This window comes from Protopterus annectens, chromosome 4.part0 (assembly GCF_019279795.1).
Source record: "Protopterus annectens isolate FY-2018-M chromosome 4.part0, PAN1.0, whole genome shotgun sequence".
In the NCBI taxonomy this organism is placed as follows: domain Eukaryota; kingdom Metazoa; phylum Chordata; order Ceratodontiformes; family Protopteridae; genus Protopterus; species Protopterus annectens.
In genome coordinates this window covers 1,470,547,642-1,470,568,679 of record NC_056733.1, presented here as the reverse complement: position 1 = coordinate 1,470,568,679, position 21,038 = coordinate 1,470,547,642, and positions in this window count along the sequence as shown.

Below are 21,038 nucleotides of genomic sequence, written 5' to 3'. Positions count from 1 at the left end.
TAAACAAATAGAACCCAGGGACTTATCCTTGCAGAACATCCTTCATAAGTGACAGATATCCTGTGTTGTTTGCGTCTCGTATTACTGCAGACTGAGATCTTCCAGCCAGCCATAAATGAATGCTTCTGATAAGACATGGGTTCAAATCTGAGAACAACAGAATGGGGAAAATGTGTTAAATGCTTTGTAGACCTAACCAGATGACACCAGATACAAGACCTTTGTTCCTATATCCTCTACCTATCATCCTCGTTGATCATTCTTCCCCTTTTAAACCTATTTACTTTCCACCTCTGGTAATCATTTTTCCAACTCTACCCCTCCCACTCTCTCCATCATGTCTTAATGCTGCCATTTATGGCTCAGTATTGCATCAGCCACTCTGGTTCAAATCTTAATATGATCATTATTTTCACTTTACTCTGTCTTTATCACTCTTGAAACCACCATTCTCTTTGATCCTACTTTTTATGTATGGTGAACTGATACATTATCCAACAGATGCCAAAAGCCAATAGCTGCTTAATGCTGCCTCTTACTGCTCACTAAGCCTCATTCAGACCCAATAGCTCCCAAATCACTGTCCCTACCTGTTGTGGCTCAATAAACTATCATCCACTCTGGCAGAGACCTTCTTACTCTTTTGTCTGCTGTTGTATACCTTTATCAAGAAGCCACCTTTTTCCACTATCCTACATGAGATCTAATTTTAGCTAGTATATAAATCTTCTGGACCCATTACTACGGTACCCCTTACACCTTTCCCCAAAATGCATGTACAAATTACAATGGTCCTCAGTCCTACACAGTCACAAGCAACTCACACCCCCAATATTTCCAGATTCCTTTCACTTATGCACTAGATTCTTAACAAGATATTAAACCTCTATCTGTAACTCCAACTACATTGCCCCAGAGATAAATCTTCCCAAGGTTTTCACATAAATCTAATTCTCCTTTTGATTATCTACTGATCATTTTCACCTCCTTCCCTCAAATAAATTCCTTTAATGCTAATTGAAAGTTGAAAAAACTTTTTACTACATCTGTTCTCCCTCTCATGAGAATACTAATGTAGGCACTTTGCAAGATGTACTTGCAATAGTTAACAACTTCCACATTTACGCATACTATTCTTTCTGCTATGACATTGATCTAAAATGATGTGCCATCTTTGTTCTTAATGTTAACATCCTTTCTGCAGACAAGCCTCGCTTTTGAACGTGCACATTTCCTAAAAGCATCAATACCTAAAATAAATTTCTGGTGATTAACACCTTCCTTAATACTGTTAGAATCTACATTATAAGTAAGGGGCGTCACAGGAGACTATTCACTACTAACTCTATTGTTAGTTAAATGATTAAGACCATCAGCTAAGGTGGGTCTTTACCTGCCATCTCTCTCTCTCTCTCTCTCTCTCTGCCCACACTGTTCAAAATGTCTCTTAAAAAGAGGGGACTGTAACCTATCTTTTGAAACAGCTCTTGTAAGAAGGAACTATCTAATGTGAAAACTTCATTTTCTGTAATGGGTCTCAAAATTCTTACCAGATGACACTTTGCCATGGTCCTCTTACCATATTTAGGATGCAAGCTAGAACATTATATATAACTGTTGATCGACATTGGGCTTTCTGTTAACATTGAAAGCTAAATAATGTTAATCTTTACCATAAGTAATATCAATATCTAAAATTTTATTTTAGTGCCAAAAACAAGATAAAACATAGCCAAAAAAGCTGCTATAAGGCATAAAACTGTTCATTCCTGGTGTACTCAACATGTGCTATCAAGTAGACCAAAACAGTTCTGGAAGCTTATCAATCAGTTTACTGGATACTGCACTAACAATTCCATAGATAATACAATTGCATTCAGTTCAGCCTCCCTATCCACTGCTGACTTGCTCAAACAATTCTTACAGTTCCACCCACTTCTTCCTTAAACAACCCCAACCAACTCAGCTTCTGCAACCACCTCCTTTCACTCCATTGTTTTACTTCAGAGCAATTAAAACAAATGATGTTCTGAGGCCTGACCATCTGGGCTGTCTGTCAAATTGGTTTGTATTTGTTTTACTATTTGTATATACAGATATATTTTTGTATATTTGATGTAAAATAGCTCCTTGGCCTTAATGTTTCATAGTTGCTGTACGATATGTATTTATTGTTAAAGGACATATTTAACATCCAAGCCATATACACATATATTATGTAAGTATTTAATGTGTATAGAAACACACACACACACACACACACACACACACACACACACACACACACGCGCACACGCACACAAACACATACATGTACATCCTTATAATGCAGTTAACTGCATTAGTTTTATTTTCCCACACTCTATAAAGGTGGCTTTTTATGTTCTGCAGATGTCATAGTAGAAATTAAAATAACTCTGGCAACTGCTTGTGACCATTATTGCAGTTCCTTTTTTATGCTTTGTTCCTTTTTATTTACCTGATGCTCTCTAATAGTAGTGTTTAGCAAGTGAGAATAATATGACTACAGTTTATTTTTCTATCCGTGCTTAACAGTGGCTTAATCTGCTGCTGTAAGGTCACATGCTTGTTGCAGGGCTTTCCTTATATATTAATATCCTACTGGAAAACTGTAAAGTCACATGCTTGTTGCAGGGCTTTCCTTATATATCAATATCCTACTGGAAAACTGTAAAGTCACATACTTGCTGCAGGGATTTCCTTATATATCAATATCCTATTGGAAAACTGTAAAGTCACATACTTGTTGCAGGGCTTTCCTTATATATCAATATCCTATTGGAAAACTTGTGTTCTCCAACAGGGTATTGTAGCCAAGTTCCACCCATTTTTAAGGAATCTTAATTGCAGGTTTCTCTACAGACTCTACTCTGTCTCTACCCTGGGAATAGATAGTGCAACCTCTTTTACTAGACATTAGCATGCTTATATATATATATATATATATATATATATATATATATATATATATATATATATATATATATATATATATATATATATATATATATATCATTATTTTGAAGCCCACAGTCTTGAATATAAAAAATCGTGGGACCATAATTTGGAAGACCGAAACGTTAAAAGAATACAATATGAAAAAATATCAAATAATGACTTTCTCTACCAGCATAAACCCAGGAATAAGTACTAACATTGGCCTTGCAGGGGGAGACAAACTACGCAAGTTCAATATCGTAGTCTTTAATGTTTTGATCTCCTATATCATCATCCCAGCATTGTGCATTTCAGGATTGTGTCAGCAACTCTTACATATGCATACATATACATATATACATACATATACCTACACACATATACATACATACATATACATACATATAAATACATATACATGTATACGTATACATGCATATACATACATACATACATATACATACATACATTTGTGTGTATCCCATTATAAATTATTAATTATATAAGTTTGATATTATGTAGTACTAGGCATTATAGTAATTATCAAGTACCACAACTAATCTAAATGTTACCATCCAATTATTTACTGTATACTCTTGTAGCTGTACTTCACATAATAATCTATAGTCCTAGCATTTAAGGATCAATACTTGTCCTTATAGTATTTACATCTGGGAAATATAAGGTATTGCCTAGGTACTAGTGCTAGTACTTTCCTGAGCTTCGACTCCACAATCGCTGTTTTCAGCTGAGGATCACTGTCAGTGCAGTTTGTACTAGTTTGCCAGCAGTGTTTATGCATTTTAGGACTTTCAGATTTTTTTCTGAGGTTGTGCAACCCTGGAGTTAGTTACATAATTAAAATGGTATGGTGGATGCATGGGGTTATTGTACCTTACAATTGTTTTTTTCATATGATCAAAGCTTCCTCAAATGGTTTGTTTTGTCTGGATAAGGCTATGACAAATGTGGACTTACCCAGATGTAATGAAACCATCTCAACCAATACAAAGTACAGCAATGGTGTTAAAACCAAGTGTGATTACAACAGTAACCTAAACACCCAGAAAGCTGCATACATTGTAAAAGCACTGACAATAAACAAAGATAAATGAAAAAATGAATACAGACTATGTATGTTATTCAGAAAATATCTCATATGAAAAGTATTATGGGGATACATTGCCACAGCAAAGAAAGAACAGCGATCATGAAACTGTAAAAAAGTGAGCTAATACACAGAATTTTACATTTGCACAGAAAGGAATCAACAGAAGCTGGCAAATATAATAGAGCTGTACATTATGTGCACACCTTGAAAAAACTCCTCTGAATTCAACAATTTATTTATTTTTATTTATTTATTTTATTTTACATTTGTTGACCGGGCTAGTCTAACTGGATACATGTCCATTTTCAGTAGAGGCCCGGGGAGAAAAGCTCCACTTTAAGCTAAATAAATCAAGACAAACAAAAGTCCATGCAATATATACAGTACATAAACCTGAAGAATTATTTCATCAAATTAAGTTATACAGAACTACAAATATACAGATGGTGACTACTAAGTTTAATAAGGTAAAATACAGTATTATTACCAAGGGAAAGAGATAGATATTCTTGATTAGTATATTGGATATGAATGTGCCTTTGTAAAGATGTAAAATGGCTATGATAAAGTGTGTAACACTGAGAAGTAAGAGAATTAATGAATGTATGTACATGGGGAAGTAGTTACAGTCATAGTGAAAGAAATAGATTGGTTTATATACAAGGTGGAAAGATAAGAGCTCTCTGAAGAAAGCAAAGGTTGTTAGGAGCATATGCAATGCAAGCAGCTTGGGAATAAGATATTAAGAAGGGGGTGCGGGATGAAATTACTAATACTGCAAAGAGGGTTATTGGAAGAGAGTTATAGAATAATGTTATATTGGGGGGGGGGGTTAGTCAGGGTTAGTACAAGGACAAAGCCATTGTGTTTTTAGTTGAATTTTTAGTTGCTTTTTAAAGAGTGGTAATGATGAGAGAGATGTAAGTTTTGTGGGAAGCTTGTTCCAAATTTTCCCTACTGTATTAGAGAAAAGAGAATCACCAGCCTTGTTGTGGGATTTCTACACAATGCTTTTGCTGTCTATTCATTCAGAATCTGTGCACATTGTGGTAGCCTTTATGAATCCCCCATTGTATTTTAGATTATGTGAAAGAAACAGCAAAACAATGAACCAGTACACAGAAATTATTATGGAAAATGCATTGAATATAAGTACTTAAACTGTGATAACACTACCAAATAAACAATGCAACTCAGGACATGAAAATGAAAACCTACAGAAATATCTTAAGTTAGAAAAACTGAAGAATACTCATTGATGTCTGAACAACACTAGTTGAATCATGAAAAACTTAAGACTGAAATTGTGCACAAAGATGTCATCATAGCAATGGATGAAAGAGCAATCACCGACGGCACATTTAACCCCCTTATCTGGTGCATGCATGAATGGGTGTGCCTTCTTTGAAGGTTGGGCATCAGGCTGGCAACTCGGCACTGTAAAAATCTACTGCCAATCATTAGCGGACTGGAGTTCCACTGTGGTGACCCCTAACCGGGAAAAGCCAAAAGACATAATCTGCTGAACATTTTCTGAAGGTCTGTTCTCAGAATACTGTTAGCTTTTGTGTACTTTTGCTCTTTAATTTAAAAGCCTATATGTCCAAAATGATCCAACATTTATTCATGAAACATTCAGAGAATGTTAATGTCAAAATTATTTAAAAGCACACCTGGACTGGGCTTCTAACATCAAAGGAGACAAAGGATCAGATGCACCTTGAATTTTAATTAAAAATAATTCTAATGTCATTTGTTTTGCTTCAGCATACCAAGAATGAAAATACTACTTTTATACAGAAACACTGCTTTGGGTCTGAAATCACTCTAGCATGACAAATTTAAGTTTTTGTACCTTTTGTTTATTTTAGTCTGAAGAAAGTTATGCATTCCTTTTCAGCTGACTGTTTTGTAAAATTTTCACTCTTTTGATTTATAAAGGCCATTCTAGAATGATTTCCTCTCTAACTTCATAGGTTCATAGGTAGGTACTAGGCTATCAGCCCTAGGGCCTATACAAGCCTAGCCAAAAAGGTACCCTGGCTTTCACCACCCAAGAAAATTATTTTCTTGTGCCCCTGTCGAGCAGAGCCACAGAGGTGATCCCCGTGGTGAATTTCCCATTTCTCATCCAATCATCAAGATTTTTCTTGAAGAGTGCTAATGAGGAGCTCTGTTTGACATAGATAGGTAGTCTGTTCCAGAGTATGGGAAGTCTCTGGGACAGGAATCTATCCCTCCAGCATGTTCTGTTTATTGTGGTGACAAGGTTAAGGTCCCTAGAGCATGTAGCTCGGAGGGATTAGGATTTCTTTAAGTGGAGCATGTCCAACAGCTCTGGGTTTGACATAGCTTTGTATGTTAGGCAGAGATCGCCCCTGAGTAGGCGATATGCAATGGAGTAAAGCTGCAGTTTTTTGAGACAGTCTGCATAAGGCATCTGTTTGAGGCCAGTAATCCTCTTTGTGAGGTATTTCTGTGGTCTTTCCAGTTGTTGTAGATGTCTTGTGAGGTACATACCTAAAGGGGCGTTGTACTCTATAATGGGTCTAATGAGTGATGAGTAGAGGGGAACAATGACCTCTTTTTTTCTGAATGAGAATCCTTTTGTGATGAGATGAGCCATGTAGAAGGATTTCCTGACCACTGTGGCGATGTGATTATCAAAGGAAAGACTACTGTCCACCTGTGTCCCAAGGTCTCTTATCACATTTTCAGCATTAAGTAGACTACCAGCTATGCGGTAGTTCATGGGTACAGAGTTTTTACCAAAGGGGATGACAATACACTTTTTGGCATTGAGCTTCAGGCCATGGCTTTGACACCAGGTATCTGTCTCAGTGAGCCCCTTTTGTAGTTTGTCCACATCGTTAGGAGTTTCGATTATGGCTCCTAGTGTGCAGTCATCTGCAAACTTTGTTAGCCAAAGACCTTCTGTGTTGGCCTGCACTTCAGAGAAGTAGATACCAAACAGGAGAGGACCCAGGACTGAACCCTGTGTTACTTCACTTGTCACTGATCTGATGTCGGATTTGGAATCCGCTACTTTCACAGTGTGGGTTCTGTCTGTGAGCCAGTTGGCAACCCATCTTGTGACATAGGGATTTATACCTAGTTTAGTGAGCTTATCTATAATTTCAGAGTGAGGGATGGTGTCGAAAGCCTTGGCGAGATCTAGATAAGCTGTGTGAACCATTTTACCCTCATCTATGGCTTCGGTGACTGCTTCAAAGAAGTCAATCAGGTTTAGGAGACATGATCTGTCTTTTACAAATCCAAACTGAGTAGGGTCCAGAGTTTGGAGATTACCAATGTCTTTGTTTATGAGTTCCATGATGATACATTCCATGGCCTTGCAGACCAGGCTCATCAGGCTAATGGGGCAGTAGTTCCCGGGGTCTGTCGTGGCTCCCCCTTTGTGGAGTGGGATAACTGTCGCGGTGTGCCATTCAGTGGGTACAAAGCCTGAGGTGAGGCTATGATTGAACATGGTACTTAGGTAGGGTGCCAGTTCATTCTGTAGTTCGTGTAGAACGCAGCCTGGGATATTGTCAGGTCCCATGGATGCTGTGTTCTTGGCTTTGGAGAGTGTGTTTTTTACCTGTGCAGCCATGATTATAGGAACTTTGCATTCTTCCGGTATAGAGATGGGCCCTCTAGGGGGTGAGAGGGGGGTAAAGTTAGCACTGAACCTATCTCCTAGGATGTTGGCAATATCAGTTGGTTCTGTATATTTAGTGCCATTATGCTGTGACTCAGAGCAGATCTGAGTGTTCCCATTTAGATTCTTGACATAGCTATACAATGCTTTGTGGTTGTCTTTATAGTCAGTGGCAATGTTGCTTTCGTAACTAGCTTTGGAGGATTTTATGATGGATCTCAGCTTCTTACTGAGGTTGACCAGGGAGTTCCTCCAGTCATGGGATTTTACTCTTTTTTGCAACAGTTTCTTTCTTCTGTTGTAGGGTTTGTTTATGGCAGAGGACCACCAGATTGGCTTCCTTTTTTTGGAGGATAACATCTTGGTTCTATTAGGGATAGCATGATCCATGCACTCGTGTAAGTGCTTATAAAGTGCATTTGTGTAGGATTTGGCAGTCATACCTCTATTGTCTGTCTGCTTGGGTGTCATGAAGTTTGCCACTTCTGTCTTAAGAAGTGTGAAGTTGGCTTTTGAGAAGTTTTTTACGATGGTTTCCCTAATTGGGGCTGGGGGTGGGATGCGGATATCTAAGCTGATTAACTTGTGGTTGGATCTGACCAACGAGGAATTGACCTCAGGTGTGGAACACCAGTTTCCCATGTTGGTAATGACCAGGTCTAGGATATTGCTGCCCCTGGTGGGGGTGTGAATAAGTTGATCCAAGGCATTGGAATTTATGAATTCTAGAAAACGTTGAGCAAAAGAGTTGGTACATGAGTAGTTTTCCCAGTTAATGGTGGGGTAGTTGAAATTGCCCATTATTAGGGTGTTGGGTTGTACTCTAATACTTTCCAGTGTATCAAGAAATGAGGAGTGTGAATCCTGGGGCATGGTGGGGGGATCTGTAGCAAGCTACAATTTGGATTGCGGTCTTGCCCAGAGTTAGTTGCACTTGGATAATCTCGGATGCATTATGCTGTGCAACTAGCCTGGAGGTGTGGATATCCTTAATGAATATGGACACGCCTCCGCCTTTAGTGCTTCTTTCTGGGTTAGGTGGCCGACAGGTGTGGTATGAATTGAAGCCTGGTAATGCAGGGGTGCTCTCTGGAGCTTTGAACCAGGTCTCTGTCACTGCACAGATGTCAATGTTCTCCATTTTAAGGAGTGCCTCGAGTGAGTGCATTTTGAGGTTTAGATTTCTAGCATTGAGTAGCATTACCCTCAGATTTTGCTTGCTTGTACCTGTTATGGTGGTGAATTTGTCATTTGAACCTTGCCTAAAAAAGGCACTATAGGGGTGGCAGGAGCCTTAGCCAGTATCCGGAATCCTAAGGGCGACAGGTGCAGGCCATCTCTGGCAAAGCATCGTGGACTGTCGATCATGTCGTCCCAGGCAGACAAATACTGGATCCCCTTAGAATGACACCAGAAGCTTAGCCAATTGTTGAAGTCAATTATTTTGTCCTTGTACTGTGGTATCATTCTGGGTGATGGCAGGATGCTACTCAGGATTAGGGTCATAACTGCCTGGGATACAAGATCGGAGAGCTCCTCCATGTCTCTTTTCATGTAGTCCAGGGAGGTACATCTCAGGTCGTTCACACCAACATGGACAATGACAGTGTCATATTTGTACTTATTGTGGAGTGACCTGAGTGCATGTGTTATGTGGTGGATCCTGGCACCTGACAGGCAGCTGACAGTAACTTTCTCCTTGTTTAGTCTGGTGAGTGGAACATCAGTGTGCCTGACTATAGAGTCACCTATGACAAGAGTGTTGGGTACGTTGTTATGCCTTATGGGCTGTGGTTGAGTGGCACACTGAGTTTGTGGGCTATGTGTCATTTGGGTTGTGTTGGGGGTGGAGTTTGCTTGTGTTTATGCTTTGGATGTCCCTGATGCTTGGGCAGGTTTTTATCGAGAGCCTCCGTGAATGTAGATGTGTGTTTTGTGTTTCTATGTGTGTTTTGGTGGTGTAGGTTTTGAGGGACTATGTGATGAGTGTGGTGTGGTGCAAGTGTTTACCTTCTCCTCGTGACTGTCTAGTCCAGTCTTGGGTGAAGACAGCTTTGCTTCCAGTTTGGCTATATAAGTGCATCTCTCACAGGTTGTAGTGTTGGGTGGTAGGAGGAGAGGGTTGTCTGTGTACATGAGGCAATTTCTGCATTGCCCCAAGATGCCCAGATTCATCAGGTAGACAGGAGAAATCACTGGGAGCTGACCCTTAGACATGCCTGGATAAGTGCTTATTTATTAAGTACTAAAAACTGCTTTCCACTAGACAAGTGAGGAAAGTTGAGTGCTGTAGTAATTTGCAGCTTATGTAGTGCTTACAATGAGTTCTGAACAAGTGCTGAGTTCAAAGAAACAGATTTGAGTGCTGAAACTAGAAAACTGGCTAGTTATAAGAAAAAAAACTAAGCTAGAAGGCTTCCCTCCAACACAGAAGGGCTTGGGGGCTCAGAAGCCTACAAACAGTCTATACCACTTAACAGGAAAGGCAAAGTGAGAATCTCCTGTCCTACTTCAAGAAATTATTACAAACATTTCCAGATGACCCAGTGATAATACAACTTTCATTTTGTTTTGCACAGCCCAATAACTTATATGAAAAGTTGACAAAGAATGTGAAATACAGGCATGCCTCTCAGAGCCTTAAAATATCTGTATTTTGCTATAATATATAAAAATACAGAAAATATTACTTTCCCTGAAAAAGAATGTTACTTTTGGTTCTGTTTTTATAAGAACATACCACTAATCGGATTGTGATACATGCTGCATTTGTCAGCTTAAAAACATGCAAAATATACATTTTAAATGACTGGCAAAGCCAGAGAATCCTTATGACTACATGAGACTACCAGTGGTATCAAGCAATAAAGAACCAGTTCTCCACAATTGTACAAAGAATTATTGGAAATTTTACAGAATAACATATCATAGTAATCAGATACAAAATGCACTTAACTGGTCATTTCACCTATAAAGACACATAAACGGCTTTATCTTCTTGTTATAGAGTCTAATGCCTCGTATGCCCTAAGCCAAACTTGGGGTTGGGGAGATCATAAGTCCAGTGATACAAAATCAATATTCAGGAGAAATAAATAGAATTTTTTACTTATGATGCAATAGTAACTCAGTAAAGAAGTACTGTAGGCCATTACTGTAAGAATATTGAGATGAAGTTCACCACAGAGCCCACGGTAAAAACACATATAATGCAAAACGTTAGACTGGCAGTATAGTAACATGAACTAAAGTTACAGGGTCCTGTCTTTGAAAAGCTATGTATCTGTCTCACTTTGAGACTTCATTATAAAGCTTTTAGATAGTAATAACATATTCATTTACAAAATACTCATAAGACTAAATTTCCTAGCATACTCCTACCAGTGCAGCAGACCTTTGACTCTACTGCTTTAGTTCCTTAAAAGAAAAATACTTTACTCATGACATGTCACAAATAAAAAAATATATTTTCTGTTGCAATATGTAGGATTTTTATACCTGACATAATGAGAACTTAGAACTTAAATATTCTGGAGTTTAGTTTTACCTGACCTTTCTGATAGCCCCCAGGTTAAAACTAAGCAGACTAACTACAAAAGCTCTCTACAAGGCTAGATTCACTAGCTTTATATAAAAGAGGCCATATACCAGTTCACAATAAAAAATCCAGTTACTTTTAATAAGATACTTGTGTACAAAATGCATAGAAAGTGATCCAGTGGAATGTACACCTTCTGAGATTTACACACTACCTGTGATTGTGAGGAACTCATCTAAATATGATCACTGTGTTATTCCTCAATAGATAATGTTCCCCAAAGTGATCTTGTAACTGGAATTTCTTTCATACATCATATGCCACCAGAAACAATGCCCTCATTCTCTATATACCTGATGACTCATTGACAAGAAAATAAAAAGCACATCAACAGTAATGTATTTGTACTTGTTGCTAGAGGGCATTCCACTCCCACATCCATAGCCATAAAAATTAAAAGTCAGTAAATAAATAAATACAAGTGTATTGTGCTCTTGTCAGTGTGTATTGCCATTGTTCACAGATTTATCTGGTTTTCTGCAAGCAAAAATGAAAGAAAATCAAATCGCAACAATGAACGTTGACTTCAAGCTTTCATACACTAAGCTCTGTCTCACCCCCCCCCCCACATACACAGAGCCACAGCAATATTCACTTTAATGTGATCAGCACCAGCCTGCCACTTGCTTTCATCTGCTGACTGCCTCCCATGATGCTTCCCCTCCTATCTCCAAAATGTGAAATATTACCTCTCACACAGAGAGAAACAAATTGAGAAAATATGGAACACAGGAACACTTCCAAGCAACTTCAGCTAGCAAGTTCACAGCATGGTTAATACTAGTTTCTTCATACTTATTCATTTTTTGATGAGATAATATTATTCAGTATTATTTACCATGGCTGCTTCTTATGAAAAAAAAATCACAGCCATGAAAATGTGACAGACCTGTAGACCTCTGTAACTCACATTGGTATCATCCAACCACCAAATAAGATCATTTCTATGGACATCTCCAGTGCAAATCTTCTTCTCCTTGTAAAACATATGTGCAAAATTTCCAATTATTGCATGTTGTAAATCAGACTTATACTAATGGAAAAAGGTCCGGTCGCCCGGACTTTTTCCATTAGTATAAGTCTTTTTTTACAGCAACGGAGAATGCAAGATCTCCGTAGCTGTTTAGACACTGTCTCGCTATGTTAAATGAGTTTAACATAGCGAGACAGCTTTAAAAAAAGCAACGGAGATCTTGCTTTCTCCGTTGCTTCCACCCACAGCTCTGATGTACTGCGTAAGCATACGCATGTGCAGTACATATGAACTGCCGCAGAATACCAAACAGCTGCGAAAGGGTAGCAAGGAGGCATTATACAATGCCATTATTTAAGAAAAGTAAGTATTTTTTTCTTAAATAATGTCATTATATAATAGCAATAACCCACTTCTGGGTGTGGGTAATGCTGGATTTACCCACGGTTGACTTTGTTTGGCCACTCGGGCTTTGCCCACGTGACCAAACCACACCAACCGTGGGTAAATCCAGCATTACCCACACCCAGGCGTGGGTTATTGCTATATGAGCCCCTACAAATGGACCCATTTGAAAAGACTGTTGCATTCTCCTATTTTTACACACACCTAAACAGCTGCATAGAAAAAGTCTGTACCCATCTTCCCCAAAAATAATGGTTAATTCTGGAATAGACATCTCTGATGGAACTCCCATGTTAAAAGGCTGTATAATAAAAGAAGGCAAAGCTGTAAGAAATCCTCCCACCTGAAAATAACACTGAAACATGCCAGGAAGAAACTTAAAATACAAAGTGGATACAAACTTAAGGATGCTATAGATACTAAAGGAAACTACAAATCTTTCTTCAGTTGATAGGTTCATAGGTATATTTGTGTTTACTAGGCCAATGACCACAAAGACCTTTTTAAGGCTTGCCATACATGCTAAATCTCTGACAAGTTCTGGTGTCTTTAATAAATGTAAGCAGGGGCTTGGGAGGCGAAACATTTACAAGCAGGGGTCTGTGAGATGAACCGTTGGTTAGCTGCCTGTGTCCATTAGTGACACGGGTGCCAAACCAGGGATAAATTTCCTGTTCCCCATCCAGTTATCTAAGTTACACTTGAATTGGGTTAGGGAGGAACTCTGCTTCACACGGATGGGGAGTCTGTTCCAGAGAAGGAGTAGCCTTTGAGATACATACCTATCTCTCCTGCAGGTCCTATTTATATCACAAGCAAGGTTTAAGTCTTTAGAATGGGTAATTCTGGCGCTGTTTGTTTTGAAGATATGCAGGAGGTCCATCAGGGTGGGGGTCTGACAATGCCTTGTATACCAGCCATAGATCTCCCCTCAACAGCCTGTAGGAGACACAATACAGGGATAGAGCTTTGAGGTGGTCTGCTTAGGACATGTTACTTATGCCCTGTATTCTTTTAGTGAGGATCCTCTGTGCACATTCCAATTATTGGATATGCCTGATTAGGTACATACCAAAGGGGGCACTATACTCAATGATAGGTCTGATAAATGCTGAATACAGTGGAATATTGACCTCCTTGAAACTAAATGCTATACCTTTGTTTAGACGTTGCATAACATAGAATGATTTTTCACTACTGTAGACATGTGATAGTCAAAGTCTAGATTGCAGTCTTGGTGTGTCCCCAAGTCCCTGACTACTGAGTTGACTCATAGGGGGTGTGTTTTCAATAACCAGGAGTGGGTGACTTCCCAAAGGAAACTATCATGCATTCCTTGGCATTTAGCTTTAGTCTATGCTCTGGCGCAAGTTTTTTGTCTGTGTCAGCCCTTCCTAGAGAACATTAGTGTAAGTGGGGGATTCTATGATTCCTCATAATTTGCAGTCAGCTGAAAATGTAGTCAGCCAGATACACGTGACACTGGTCTTAAGTTCAGAGAAGTAAATGCCTAAAAGACCAGTCCTAGGACTGATCTCTGAGGAACTCTGCTTTGACAGGCCTCTTTGTAGAGGTGGATTCCCCAATTCTAACTTCCTGAGTCCAGTCTGTGAGCCAGCTGGCTGTCCACTGAGTGACATAAGAGTTTATACCTAACCTCTTGAGTTTGTAAACAATGCCTGAGTGGGGTATTGTGTTGAATGCCTTGGCAAGATCAAGGTAGGCAGTGTGACCCTTTTAGCCCTCATCCATTGCTTTGGTGATCTTCTCAAAGAGGTCCGCCAGGTTGATTAGACATGATCTGCCCTTGACAAAACCATACTGGGTTGGGTCCAGTGTTTGTAGGTTTAATATGTAATTATTGATCATTTCCATAATAATTTTTTCCACAGCTTAGCATATGAGACTAGTGAGACTTACGGGTATGTAGTTTCCAGAGTCTATAGATGGCCCACCATTGGGCAGAGGGATGATTGTTGTTGTTCTCCATTTCTCAGGCACAAAGCTTGTATGGAGGCTACAGTTAAATAATTTCAGAGGGCCAGATAGGTCATATTTCGTGCTATTTAGAAGGCATCCTGGGATATTGTCTGGGCCCACTGATGCAGTGTTCTTGAACTCAGAGAGAGCATTGAGGAACTGTTCTCTAGTGACAGTTGGGATAGTTTTATTTGATGGTATTTCCTGAGAAGAGGCTGGTGGTAGGGAGGGGGATAAAGTTAGAGATGAATTTGCCTTCCAGTTAGTTTGCTATATAGGTTTGCTAAATCTTCTGGCTCACTGTAGGTGGCTCAATTAACAATGACCTCTGCACACAATTGTGTATTGCCTTTGAGGATGTGGACATTGCTAAATAATACTTTGTAGTTGTCCTTGCCCTGGGTGGCCAGATTTACCTCAAATTTGTCTTTGTAGTTTTTGTTTGCCCTCCGAGTTGTTTGAAGAGAATGTGTTTATCCTGCAGAGTGCTTTGTCTCCTAATTTTTGCCATATGATTTTTTTTTCCTTCTGTTATATAGCCTGTTGATGTTGTGATTCCGCTAAGGTGGCTTGTTTTTCCAGTTAGTTCTGTACTTCTTCCTGGTAGGTATAGCTGTATCTATGCAGCTATTAACCTGCTTGTATAGGGTTTCTGTGAACAGTTCCATTTAGGTAGCAGTGTTTACAGGGTTTATGGGGACTTGAAACTTTGCAAGGTTATCACTTAATTGTAGGAAGTTGACCTTAGAGTAGTTCCTGAACATTCCAGGGTTATGTGGGGTTCCCGGGCTTTTTACCTCAAAGGAGATTGTTTTGTGGTCTGACCTTACCACAGAAGACACTACATTAATTAAAGTCACCCATCAATATGGTATTAGGTTGATGGTGAGTGTTACCAATAAGCTTCAATACATGTTGTGGGTTCCCTTGGTCATAGAGGGGTGCTTATAGCTTGCAAGGAAGTGGCAAGGGATTTTCCCTATGGTGATTTGTACATGATTTGCACATGAAGAAGCTCAAGTTGTCCTGTTTGACAGCTTGTGAGGTGCATTTATTTATGATGTAAACCGAGACACCTCCACCTGTAGTCTCTGCCTTTGTAGTAGCTGGTTTAAATGCATGGAAGACTGTATAGCCTTGCACTGCCATTGTGCTTTGCATGGCTTGAAACCATGTCTCAGTGGCTGCACAGATGTCAGCATTTTCTAAGGTGAGAAGCACATGTAGGAAGTGGAGTTTCTTGTTTAGGTTCCTAGCATTGAGCAGTAACACCTTTAGATTTTCTTGGTTTTGATTTGCTGTGTTGGAAGTACTTTCAGTTTGGCTTTACCTAAAAAAGGCACTAAGGGGGAAGATAATGTTTTAACTAGTATTTGAAAGCCTAAACAGGAGAAGTGAAGACCATCCTTGGTAAAGTAGCATGGTCTGTTGACCATCTCCTTCCATGCTAATTTATATTATTACTATGATAAATTTGCACCGCCATAGAATGACACCAGAATCTAAGCCAATTATTAAAGTCACTCATCTTCTGCTCGTATTGTAGCATCATCCTTGGAGAAGGTAAAATGTTACTCAGTGCTAGACTCATACTAGCCTAGGACATGTATTCCAGGAGCTCCATAATGTCTTTCTTCATATAGTCTAGGGAGATGCATCTCAGGTCATTTACACCCACATGGACTATGTGGCAGATCCTGGCCCTTGATAAGTAACAGTTCATGACTATCATGTTACTCAGCCTGGTGAGAGGTTGGATTGTGTGGTGGCTTGCCATATGGGATTAGAAGTATAGCTTATGTGAGATGTGGTTGTATGTATCGATATGGATGTTGTTTTGAAAGAGTGCATTCGGGGCTACTGAGGGTATTTGTTATGTGTACCTCATCTAGGAAGTCTTTGGTGTTTAAGAAGGTTGCATTTAAGTACCACAGCATATATTGGTCTATGTATCTGTTTTGAACTGTGTGTGATGTGTGCACCATGTACATTACTGACAACCTGTTTGATATTAGGAGTGCTTTTATGCGAGAGCTTTGCCTCTGGTGACATTGCGTAAATACATCTCTCACAAACCTTATCAGTTTTTCTGAGAATTAGCTGGTTGTCAGTAAACATTAGGCAATTTCTACATTGCCTCAGGATGACCATATCCACCAGTCTGGTAATGGAGATAGTGGTAAGTTCATATCCATGGCAACAGGCCCTTTTTTATTGATCAGACAGGTGCAGTGAGAATATAAAGTAATGTCAGGAATATCTGATTTGCAACTTTGGGGGCAGTGCTTGTCACTGCAAACTAGTACCAATGTATGCAACCAGGTATTGGAGAAGTTTCATTGGTGCTTTTAAAAGAAAAATGTCAGCTTAAGGAGTCTGCATCTAGAAGTATTTATAGAGATATTCTGAAGTTAGTTCAGACATCATCTAATCAAGCAGTACTTACTGACAAGCTTTGTCAAGAATGATGAAAAGAGGGCATTTACCTGATTGGCTACTGCCTACCTACTACTAGTGCTGGTCTCACCACAGCTTCACACTGTTGGGATACAATGTCTCTTTGCTTTTTCTCTCACCAGAAGCAAGACAGTAGCACCAATCCCAAGATCAGAAGCAGGTCACTGGCTCTTTGATGAGCAATAGTCTTGCCATATATGATGCAAGGTTCTATAGGCTTGTGGTAGCCTTTTCTTAGTAGATGTCTTTAATATCAACCAGACCAATAAGAAAGGTCCCACACAGACTTCCACAGCCCAATTAGAGGCAGTCAGGAGTCAATTCCCACTGCTCCTTCCCTCACCAGGAGCAAAATATAAGCACAAATTCCAAGCTGGCACCCATGAAGCCATTATCAGGCTTTCTGGTGATCAGCAGGCTCCAGGAAATAATGTCCCTATGTTCCTTCTCTCCCCAGGATCAAAGCACAAGCACTAATCCCAAGATGACTACTCAGAGGCAGAATGTGGGCTCTCTGATAATTGGCAATCTTGGATTAGATGTTGCAGATTTCAAAGGTAAGATGGAAAAAAATGGGTTAATATCCTACTAACTGCAGTGTACACTAAACAGTTAGATATGAAAGAGAGCTCAAGCTTTAGCAATCTATGGGGAGAGCCACTAATTTAAAAGTGTAAGATAGACAGGAAGGGAGTGGGCACTTTGTATTCTAGTTATTTCCGGAGAATAAGGACTGATGTCCAACAATGCATGAACTCATCCATAATAATATTACACATTCTGATACCAAGGATATAGCCAATACATTAGCAAACACATTTAGTGCTGCTTTCCCCAAGTACCCACATTGTTGCATCCCCCCCATTCCTGAAAATGTAACATCCCTGAAATCACCTTGGAATAAGTCTTAGAATCCCTGTCAAATGTAAAAATAGTACTTCAATAAAACTAGAGAACCTACCAGGCTTAATTTTTATCAGTGCCAATAATGCATTATCTAAGTCTCTTCTTAAATTATTCATCCTCAGACTGTTCACAGGGTTTGTTTCTGATGCCTGGGGAATAGTTGCTGTGACTCCACTAAATAATAGTAATAGTAATAGTAATAATTCGTAATGACAGACCTAACAAAAAAGACGAAGGTGTTGCTTTACTCTTCTCTTCCACCCATACCTTAACTCCCTACACCAATCCTATCCCTAACCGTAGCCACGCTGAAATCACTATTGCTCTGCTAAAACTAAACAATCACAATTTGTATAGCTGCTCTATATATATATATATATATATATATATATATATATATATATATATATATATATATATATATATCCTGGTTTTCCTCCAACATAAAAAATGAAACCTACTTCCTAGGTGACACTAACATAAATTGGGCCTCAAAAAATACACAAGCCCCATCTCAGCCAATCTCTTCAATTTCACTCAAGTCATAAACTCCCCTACCAGATCAAGCAAAGATGGGTCCTCTGGTACCATCATCAACTGGATCCTTACATCCCATCCCAACCTTATCTCAAACTCAGGAATCCTTCCAAACCCCTTAGTGACCACCTTCCAGCTTTTGCTGAACGTCAACCCTGCCCTCTCCAACGACAACACCATTACATACATACACACAATCTCACCCACTTCAACTCTCATACTTTCTCTGAATGTCTAAGACTTACTAACTGGTCCCCCTAAGAACCCTGCCCCTTGACAGTGCCACTACCTACTTTAATGACACATTCATAAACACTCTCGATATCCATGCCCCTCTAAGAACCAAATGAATCAGAGCCAAGACCCCCCCCCCCATGGCTATCCAAAGGAACCAAACTTGCCATGCTACAAAGAGATAAAACCTGGAAACTATATCAAAAAAGCAAACTACCAAAACACCTACTAGAATTCAAACAACTATGTAACTCTATAAAGAAACTCATAATCAGAAATCGTAAATTATACTACCTCAACATTCAAACCAACCACTCTACCAACCCAAGAAAGTTCTGGTCCTCTGTTTCCACTTTCCTTCACCCTGGTAACAAAGAGAACCCATGCCCAAATCCAAACCTTACTGACCTGGACATTGCAACTCAATTTAACTCCTTCTTCATTGATTGCATATCCAAACTATCCTCCTCTTTTCCTCACCCCCCAAACACCAACTCCTCTAACCCCCAGCCCCAAAAACAACACACTTCCCTCCACCCCCTTCTACCTGGAACCCATTCCCACATGTACTATAAAAAAAACTACTACTCTAACTAAAACCTAGCCGTAATGCACCCGACAATCTCCCTACAACCTTCCTAAAACTATCTGCTGACAGTATAGCCCTTCCCATTTCCATCTTAATCAACAGATCCATACAAGAAGTATGTGTCCCATCTATCTGGCACCAAACATGCACCATCCCACTGCACAAAGGAGGCAAAAACACCGACACCTCCAATTTTAGACATATAGCTATTATTTCTCCTCTTTCAAAAATACTGGAGAAATGTGTCCATATTCAGCCCATGTCATATCTTACCCTAAACAACCTTCTTACCCATACTCAACATGGCTTCCATCCTGGCCACAGTACCATGACTGCCCTCCTGTCCTTTCTTGAAACTATTAATCCAGGTTGTGACTCTGGTAAACTTGTATCCTCCCTGTTCATAGACCTATCGAAAGCTTTTGACACCATCTCCCACCCTATACTCTTAACTCAGCTCTCATCGGTTCATAGGTTCATAGGTTTATACTAGGCTATCTGCCCCAAGGCATTTATAAGCCTAGCCCAAATTTTTGTGGCTTGCGCCACCCCTTATATGAAAAAATACTGTACCCATTAGTTTGTTGTGCCTCTGTCCAGCAGTGATTCCCGGGGTAAACCTACGATCTCCCATCCACAGGTCAAGATTTCTCTTGAACAGAGCCAGCGAGGTGCTCTGCCTCACATGGACCGGGACTCTATTCCACAGCATAGGGAGTCTCTGAGTGATAAATCTATCCCTCCAGCATGTCCTATTTATATCCGTGCTAAGGTTTAAGTCACTTGCTCAAGTGGTTTTGGTGGATTTGGATTTTTTGAGGTGGAGCATGTCCATTAATTCCGGGTTGGACATGGCCTTGTATGTCAGGCACATGTCACCTCTGAGCAGACGGTATGCGACTGAATAGAGCTGGAGTTTCTTCAATCTGGCAGCATATGACAGATTTTGGAGTCCCTTTATCCTTTTGGTGAGAAACTTTTGGGGTCTCTCCAATTGCTGCAGATGTCGGGTGAGATACATCCCGAATGGGGCATTGTACTCGATCATTGGTCTGATAAGTGAAGAGTACAGGGGAACAATGACCTCACTAGATCTGGATGTGAATCCCTTCATGATCAGGTGGGCAATGTAGAAGGTCTTTCTAACCACTTTAGCAATGTGAGTGTCAAAAGAAAGGCCACTGTCAACCTGGGTCCCCAGGTCCCTGATAACCTCTTCTGTGCTTAGTGGATTGCCACCCATATGGTAGCTTGGGGTTACCTTGTTTTTCCCGAAGGGTATGACTATACATTTTTTGGCATTTAACTTCAGGCCATGGCTCTGGCACCAGCTATCTGTTTCCGTGAGTCCCTTCTGAAGGATATCCGTGTCCGATGCACTTGCCACTATGGCCCAGTTTGCAGTCGTCTGCAAACTTTGTCAGCCAAAGACCTCCCATGTTGGCCTGTACTTCTGAGAAGTAGATGCCGAACAATAGGGGGCCAAGGACCGGGCCCTGTGGGACACCACTTGTGGCCGGCTTGGAGTCTGACATAGCGCCAGCAACTCTAACCCTGTGGGTTCTGTCCTTAAGCCAGTTTGCAACCCATCTTGTGACATATGGGTTTACATTTAAGCTGGTAAGTTTT